The 8,921-nt window shown below is 49.0% G+C and overlaps 1 protein-coding gene across 7 annotated transcripts in view; it reads right to left on the reverse strand.

Moving 5' to 3' along the window:
- The window catches only part of PRRC2B (proline rich coiled-coil 2B), a 46,514-nt gene extending 40,370 nt beyond the window's left edge, over positions 1-6,144 (reverse strand). For 4 of the 7 annotated variants that reach the window (XR_008440292.1, XM_053996625.1, XM_053996628.1 and 1 more), the window contains exon 1: positions 5,988-6,144. The gene's annotated coding sequence lies outside the window, so the exon portion shown is untranslated. The remainder of the gene's footprint in view (positions 1-5,987) is intronic. The other 3 variants (XM_053996626.1, XM_053996627.1, XM_053996624.1) reach the window with 2 other exon arrangements.
- Positions 6,145-8,921: the final 2,777 nt, after the last annotated feature.

Genomic DNA, 8,921 nt, shown 5'->3' on the forward strand with positions numbered 1-8,921 from the left:
TTATCTTGGTGAGCACTACCCATCCAAGGCCACCACTGGAGAATGCTTCTCTGTCAAACAATTCACAAATCCTTCAGCAGGTCCCAAGCTCAGCAACTTACTCCCATCTCTCAGCAGTGAACATAAATTTTATTGCAACCAAGCAGAGAGAAAAGCAGAGATGTCACAGCTCCAAGAGATGAAATCAGAGCAAAGCTGGCAGTCCTTTGGGTTAACAGTCCTTTTTTCAGGAACAGAAACAGCTCTTTCCACACAAATGCCATCAGCTGTTGAGTAAGCTGCTCCGCTTTCTCTGCAGTCTCAGGAAGGATCACACTGGAATGAGGATGTGGATGTTTACCCTGTGCCTGATGAGCCTCACAACAAAATCTGGACTTTGGCAACACCTCTCCACTCTCTCAGGTTGTCTGCTGACTTCAGGACCCCAGCTCCCACTCAGGTTATGCACAGAAGGTTTTCTTTACGAAGAGAGAAAACCCAGTGCTATTGATCAGCAGGCAGCAAATGTCAATCCCTTGCTGCACAAGCAAGGGAGAGGTTCCTTTACACCCCTGCTGAACAGATCCCTCTGGCCTTGTTCCTTCCCATGGGAGCTCCCCTGGCAGGTACATGCTGCAGGGTACAAAGCAGCCCTGGCAAGAGCTGAATAGCTCTTTCTCTATCAGATTTCTCCCAATTCCCACAGCCATCAAGACTGATGCAGCTGGTTCAAGCCATTAATAAGATGACAAGCAGTCCGGACAAGCCTGCAGTTCATAAACACTGCAGAGGCTGAAGCTTCCAAGGAAGTCTTCCTCCAGGTTCCCCAATGTGAACAGCACTAGGGCAATGCAGCATTGCACAGCAATTCTCCTTACAGGAAGCCTATTCACAGGAGCCATTTGCACAAATGAGTGCCAAGGATGTTAAGAGAAATGTGATGGGAAAGGGACACAGGCACAAAGTGGTAAGAAAGCACCTTGTATGTGTTGTGATTCAGTACCCTGAAGAAAGAAGTTTTAGACATCTTTAGGTTTTCTGGAGAGCTAAGCAACTCGGACTATGCCCAGGACATCTGGACTACTCCGAGCCAGACAGGAAGTGAAAACATTTCACAGATGCTTTCATTTACATAGATATTTGCAGTGCATAACTGACAAGGTGTATAAGCGTCATCACTTCCATTTTCCAGATAGGAAAACGACACCATAGAGCTCTGTAGCTATGCTAAGTGGCAGAGCAAGAAATAGAGCCTTCATCTCCCACTTTCTGGGGCTGATTCTTTCTGAATCACACTGCCTGCCTGACTCTGTGGGGCCAGCAGCAGCATGAGGCTCCTGCTCCAGAGAAGTTTTGGGAGGAGCAGGTCCTTGCATGCTGGGATGGGGAATGCTGCAAACACCTCCTAAATGAACCACCCCATACACTGCTTCCAGTGCAATATGATCACAGGCATCATTAGAGGCAACAGCTCAGATGCAGAACATTAACACCATAATAACACTCCAGATCACATGAATCTGGTTCTGAATGACGGTTCTTGAAGCTTGGTTATTTCAATAAAAGATAAAACCATAGTTATTATTGTAGCCAAAGAAGGAGCACCTCTTGAACATGTCCCTACTCCCCTGCCTGCTTCACAGCCCACTCCCAACTCTGAACAAGATCAGTCGAGGCTTTTGTGCAGCCTCCCAGCCCACATACAGGTAGGAAGAGCCGCAGCAGAACTCTTCCAAAAAAATCACTATATTCCCACACAATAAGTGCCTGGGGGAGGGAAGGTCCCAGTGCAAGCTCTTCAAATCTGTCTCTATTCACTCCTTGGAGCACCATCGCTAAAATTCCCATCTAAATCTCTCAATGCCTACCTGGGAATGATTCCTCAACCAAAACTCTTCAGAAAGGGTGCTAACTGCGCAAATACTCGGTAGTTTACTCTTCTTAAGTGCCACCCACCTGAAATCCGAAGGCTATTCAGGGTGCTCCCAACAGCTAACTGAAGCCTGGCAGACACTGAGATACTACAGTCCAAGAGAGGGGGCTTCTTGGCCAGATCCTAGAGGGTTGTCAGCAAGTCCTCGCTTTCTTCACACTAAAGCCGGGCTCAGCTGCCCATTTCAAACCTGGTCGTTATCTCTTCCCTTTCACCCAAGGTATGACTTTTCATCAGTCCCCACAAATTAATACCTGCAGTCTCCTAAAGATGGAACAGTGAGCTCACCCCCCACTTCCACCCCTTCTCACCCCTTCCAGCCTACTAACACTCTCCTGAAAATTTAAGTGCTGGAGTCAAACCACAGACATTGTATTTTGGCTGCAAGTTAAATAACCCCCTGCAGAGCTGCATACACACCTTTTAACACCTTCTGTCCCCACACACCTCACAGCAGGGCAGCACAAGCAGCTTCACAACCAACCAGTGCCACAGACAATTACAGAACAACACAGGAGTACTAAAGCAGACTCCAGTCCACTTCGCTTATTGTCCAAATGCTCCCAGATTAAAAAAACAGGATTTAACAGCTATACAGATCAGTATCTGAACAGCCTTGCTCTGAAATAAACAGCTCACAAGCTCCAACAGCTCTGTTACTTTTGCACAAGTACACGTGCATGCAGGGAACATCCTGAATTCTAGTACAACTTACTAACAGAGCATGAGCCCAAGCTATGTTTCACTGAGGCTGGATATAATGCAATGTCTTGCTTTAGCCCCATTTTATCCTTGGGGGATAAAAGGAAAAACTCTTTAACCAACCCAGATGTGCGCAAAACCCACCCTCAGAGGGTGTTTTCCGTTTGGCAACCAAGTCGCTTAATTTCAGAAGTTACAAAAGGCTATTCTGTGATGGAGAGCGCTGCAGCTCCCCAGCCTTTACCTGTTCTCTGTGCTCTCACCTCACTGTCTGATACCTGACAGAACCACTGTTCTATTTCTTCTGCTCCAAATGAGAAATTAGTGAAAAGGAGCTGTGAAATTATCGACCTATTAGGAGAATGAGTCAGTGACACACGAAAAACAAAACCCGCTTAACAAGGCAGGATCAGCTTAAGAGCAAAGTCTGATACTGAGACAACAGCTCAGTGCCAAGCTGCAGAATAAATGAGCAATGTAGTAAAAAGAAACAGGGAACCAGAGAGGTCCAGCCCTTGGAATAAACCCCCTCCTAAAGTTACCATACTGTATCTCATAATGCTTCTATTCCTCCAACATGAAAATACACAATTTTAAGTGGAAATGCCACTAGAGCAAAATCTCTTTGTGGACTACCATCATAAATTAAATATATATATATATAAGAGGGTTTACTATTATTTTCAGCAGCACTTAAACCTAGCCCTGCTTGCCCTTAAATACTTTCAATTACTCAGGCAAGCACAATGAAGGCCTTGAGCAAGAAGCACTCTTGAACAGGCAGGTAATTCTGACCTGGATCATCTCACACCTGCAGCGCACAGCTCAGGGTCCTGGTTCTCCTCAGCCACACCTCAGGTGTGAGCCCAGCAGGAGAGGAGGCCACACACGGGCACGGAGCGTTGTCTGTCCTGTGCCATCACCCAGGCACCACGGGGAGCTGTGTCACACAAACACAGCCTCTAATGCCACCACTACCTTTAGGAGGTTGTTCAAATAAATTAGCCTTTGAAGTCAGGCCTTACACAAAGCTTTATTAAAAGGTTTTATTAAGATGTCACTATAAAGTGAAATAACTTTAATGCAAAATATTTAGCGATATTACTCACTTGCTGAAACAAAAATACTTTCAAACCCTGCATGTCCCTTCCAGCATCTTTATGGACTATTTACTCACTTTTCCAGTTTCAACCAGCTGGCTGAGCTGCCCTTTTAAGCTCTCATGCACGCACAGAAAAAAAAGAAAAAAAGCTCAGAGTGCATCCAAAAAATGCACTGTAAGACCAAAGGAAAAAATCTCTGAATTTAGAAGAAACAAGGCACTATATAATGGCAAATTTGGAAACCCATACCAAACACGTGGTTTAATTTATTTTTTTAAGAAAGGTATCTATCAAATCATGTAAAAATTTGTTTTCTTAACAGTGAAGACTGCTGAAAGCATCCTCAAATGTGTGATACCTAGTTTACTCAACCATGCAGAAAAGCATATCAGACTAAAGAACAAAAAAAAGGTATCAGCTTGTACTCAAGGCACTCAACAAATTAAACACAAAATCAAAATACAGCTAACAGCAGATGTACTCACACTGGCTTGCAAAAACATCAAAGCAGCAATTCTAAACAGTATCTGCAATTTTTTCCGAGTATGATTTTTATCTGAACTTTTAAATTTTTACAAGAAAAACATTATGGAGAGGTGTTGTTTATTGTAACCCCAAAAATATTCTGCTAACTAGGAAAAACTTCTTAAGCCAGAGACCCAAAAGAAACAGCATCACCCATGATGAGCCCACAAAGACCTCATGGACCACAGGTGAGCTCCTGATAAAACCTAGGCTCATTTACAATGCTTCACTGGGAGTGAAAAATGCATGTAAATATTTCATATTTTCAGTCAGAAATCAGCCTGAAAACGTCACTTTCCATCCTCTCTTTAAATTCCACTTTCAGAATATGGCCTTACCTTCCCTACCTCTTCCAGGTGACTTTACCCCTCAGTGTCTGGCTCAGAGCACTAGTTTTTGGAACACTGGGGTTTCACTACCCCAGTGACACTGAACACGGAAAAGGCAAGTACAAAAATAATGTCCTGGCCAGTTTATAGCTGAGAAACCTACTCATCAGGAGTCGATTCTCTAAACGTGGGCTCTCCAAGACAGGGACCAGCTACTTAGCCATCATGGAAGAGCCCATTCCAGTGGAGGTGTCAAGTGAATCTGTAAGACTTAACAAAACCAAAACTTCCACTATAAACTTGGATTCAGTGCTAGAAGGGGGGGGGATGCCTTTCCCCCAGTAGATGATGAAGACACTGCAATGTGCTTACACTTTATACCTATTCCTAGAAAGAAATGAACCCTAAACGTTTATGTTTACTGCACCTTATCACCCCAAACACCAGTAACATCAATATACGAACACTTATCTGATGAGTAGATACTCAATGTGTATCTCACCCTCTGCACACCCAGAAGATAGAAACCAAACAAAACTTTCCTAACAAACCCTACAATTCCCAGCTCATTCCAACCCCTTATGGTAGCTTTGAATTTGGAGATATGGGGGGTTTTGTAAGGAAAACACCCTCTAAATTCACAACCAACACGACTAAAACCAACCCCTGGAGAAGATGCTCAGCACGTGTGCCAGGACCCGCATTAGGGTTCCCACAGCTTGCAGCACAGATGCTCCCACACAGAAATGAGAAACTCCTTCATGAAGGAAAAAAAAAAAAAAAAAAAAAAAGGCCCTAAAACATCTTTCCAAACCTACCAAACGAGCTCGCCCAGCGCACAAACTCCATCCTCGCTCCCCCCCGCCCCAGCCGCATTTCGGCCTCAGCGGCCCTTTTGTAGCTCCCGCACAATAACAAACCGGCCGAGCCTTCTGGATGCCACCCCCCCCTTGTTTTGCTGAGACACACACACACACACACGGCGCGACAAAAATATCTTTTGTCACACTCCAGACGACGAAAAAAAAAACAACCTGCCTTTGCGGCGGGGAGCCCCCCGCCCCGGCTGCACCCGCCGGGGAGCGCAGCGGGGCGGGGGCGGCTCGGCCCGGCGGGCCGGAGCCCGGACAAGGGGCCCCGAGCCCGGGCGGCCCCGCCAGCGCCAGCGGGGATGGGCCCGGCCAGGCCCCGCGGCGGCCCCGTCCCCGCAGGGAGAAGGGGGGCGGTTCGCACAATAAACACCGGCGGCTACAGCAGCGAGAAACCGGGGCGAGTCTCCCCCCAAACCGCCCGGGGGACCCGCCCGAGCCGGGAGGCCGCGGGCTGCCGCAGCCGCTGGCTCCGGCTCCATTTTAGCGCTGCCTCGTCCCACCTTCCCTCTCCCTCCCCTTCCTCCTCCCCCCCGGCCCCACTCACCGCCCCGAATATCCGCGGCCGCCGCCGCCGCCGGCCCCCGATACCCACCTGTGGTGGTGGCGGGGAGCCGGGGGTGCCTGCGGAGCCGGGTGCGGACGGGCGATGGGCGCGGGGCGCGGCGGATGGCGGCGGATTGCGCGGGGCGGCGGCGGCGGCTGCGGCCGATCCGGGCACTCGCTGCCTCCTCCTCCTCCCCCTCCTCCCGTGCCGGCCCGGCCCCGCGGCGCAGCGCCACCTGCAGGGCGCCGCCGGCAGCGCGGGGGCGGCGCTGAGGGGGAGCTCCCTCAGGGGGACAAGGAGCTGCCGGAGAGGGCCCTGCGGAGGATTTGCAGCCAGAGCATTTGCGGCTGGAGCGTCTCTCCGATGAGGAGACACTGCGGAGCTGGGCCGGGTTAGTCTGGAGAAGGGAAGGCTGAGAGGGGATCTCTGCAATCCATGTCAGTATCTCCCCGGCGTGTCCGAGGATGGTGCCAGACTCTTCAGTGGTGCCCGGTGACAGGATGAGGAGCAATGGCTATAAACTAAAAGACAAAAAGTTTTCCCTCAGCATAAGAGAGAACTGCTTTAGGTTGAGGATGGAACAGGTGCTCAGGAAGGACGTGGAGTCTCCCTCTCTGAAAACATTCCAAACCCACCCGGGCACGTTCCTGTGTCACCTGCTCCAGGTGACCCTGCACTGATCTCCAGAGGTCCCTTCCAACCTCAGTTAATCCGTGATTCTGTGAGCTCAGTGTCCTCAGAGGGACGCCGAGCTGCTGGAGTGGGTCTGGGAGAGGGCAACAAGGAGGATTTCGGGACTGGAGCATCTCTCTTACGAGGCAAGGGCTCATTGCTACAGCCACCCCCTCTGCCAGGGACGATGTCTCTGAGGGGATACTGGAAGTTTTTCCCTCACATTTTTATGACCCCAGAGCCATAGGGCAATGACAGGGACATGGGGTGACGACAGGCCCATGAGAGCCTGAGAGGGACCAGAAAACACCACTGAGGGCTGCCTGCTGTTCCCCCATGGTTTCATGGGCAGCAGGTTCAAAGGAGGAGCTGGCCCTTGGAAGGACTTCAGTCCACAAATATATTTTAATTTGTTCTGTCATCAAAGAGGATGGAAATGAATGCAGTAGAGCAAAGCAGTCATTCCTCTCCCAAGACACTCTACAGAGCCGTAAAATACCAACAGCCTCACTGGCAAACACAGTCCCTGCTTCAGACAAAAAGAGCTTCAGGTCGACATAACCTGAGCAGCAGCAGCACTGGCAAGAAATTGGCATGAAAGATAGTGTTGTGAAAGTTACTGCAAATTGCAGTTCCTCTGCCCAGTGGATCTTTTATAGCTTTGGAGATGTGGTCCCCTTGCACCCAAGGACAGAGCAGCCTCTCTTCAATTCTCCTTCCCTGTCCTGTAAGACACACAGGTGTCTGTCAGTGTGACATTTGGTGACAGAAGGCCAGACTGCAAGTACACACATGCATTTATTTCTTAGGGACTGTCCAGCAGTTCAGAAAAAATTCTGCACACACACACACATATATTTATATATATGGGACAAGCACCTGGGCAATTGCTGGTCTCAGGCAAATGCACTCTTCAGCTTATTCATGGGTCACCAGTCATATGCTGCCACCCCACATGCCCTTGCCCATCAAGGGAAGGTGGCTTTAGAGGAATTTTGCAGCACATTTCCCAGAGCAGGCAATGCCTCAGGAGGAACAGTTCCCACCTCTCTCCACGTTACAGGAACAGCGTAAGGCCGGGCACCCGGATCACTGCTCATGAGAGATGATCTCAAACAGCCATCAAGAGTAATGCAGAGGGAAGAAATGCATGAACAGCTTTCTGGACCATATGGGATGTTCCTACAGTTGATCTGCACTGCTATTGAAGTTGCCAGGCACTGAGCTACCAAGAGATGCACCAGTGCTGCTGAAAGCATCATCTGGTTGTCCTTTTCTGCATATCAAAGTATTACACCACTCCTGCTCCTTTGGTGTCTCATCTCATCTCTCTAGAAGTGTTTTACCTGTCCAGAGACAGGAGGCCAATGCCCTCCACTTCTCTCCCTACAGGACCCCAAGCCTCCTTCCCAAAATTCCCAAACTCCTGCTCTCATCAACTCACTGGCAGCTGTGGCATTAGTCTGGTCTAATTATTTCTTTCTCCATTGGTCAGACAAGTACACACACACACAAACAGCTCCTCTAACCTGCTTCCTGCACATGCCAACCTCAGAATACTCTACAGGAGCAGCTGCAGTGACAGGAAGCCACCCTGTGGCATTAACATTTCCCTTTGGGAGATCAGGAATGTGGGATCCCCTCACTTTCAGTGACTCATGCAGACACCTACAACCCCCACCATCAGCAGGTGACTCACACGGGTTTGTCCAGGTCAGCACTATCCACATCTGCTGCTGTAACAAGCAGTTCTCCAAAGGTCTCCTTTGCATCTCCAAGGCAACAATCCAAGGCCAAGGGAATAGATGCAGCAATTAAAGAAAAAATTAATGCAAACTGTTGTGGCGATCAAAAGGCCAAAGTAAACAAATGAAAGACAATTGTAAATTTATTACCAGGTGTGTCCACTGCAGCGCCCATGAGCTCCTGGCTTTTCTACCTGTGCCCAGCAATGTGCCAGAGCCAGCTCTGGAATTCTGCAAGTCTGCCTCAGGACTGCATTAGGGCTGGACTTTCCACCCCCTCACTGTTCAAAGCTGGGCACAGTCTGCATAGTCAGAGGACATAACTTGTCTCTGCCACCACAGGGGAGAGTGAGGTTCCTCTACATTCAGGTCAACTACATGTGGTCCATAGGGATACACATGGATCAGACCTTGGCATAAGGTGAGGAGTTCCTTCTGGTGCTCTTTGAAAGACCTGCACCACCTCTCACCAGTCTGTGTATAAATCAAAACAACTGATGTAAAGTGAGAGCTGGTA

The sequence above is a fragment of the Vidua macroura genome, chromosome 21 (assembly GCF_024509145.1).
Source record: "Vidua macroura isolate BioBank_ID:100142 chromosome 21, ASM2450914v1, whole genome shotgun sequence".
In the NCBI taxonomy this organism is placed as follows: domain Eukaryota; kingdom Metazoa; phylum Chordata; class Aves; order Passeriformes; family Viduidae; genus Vidua; species Vidua macroura.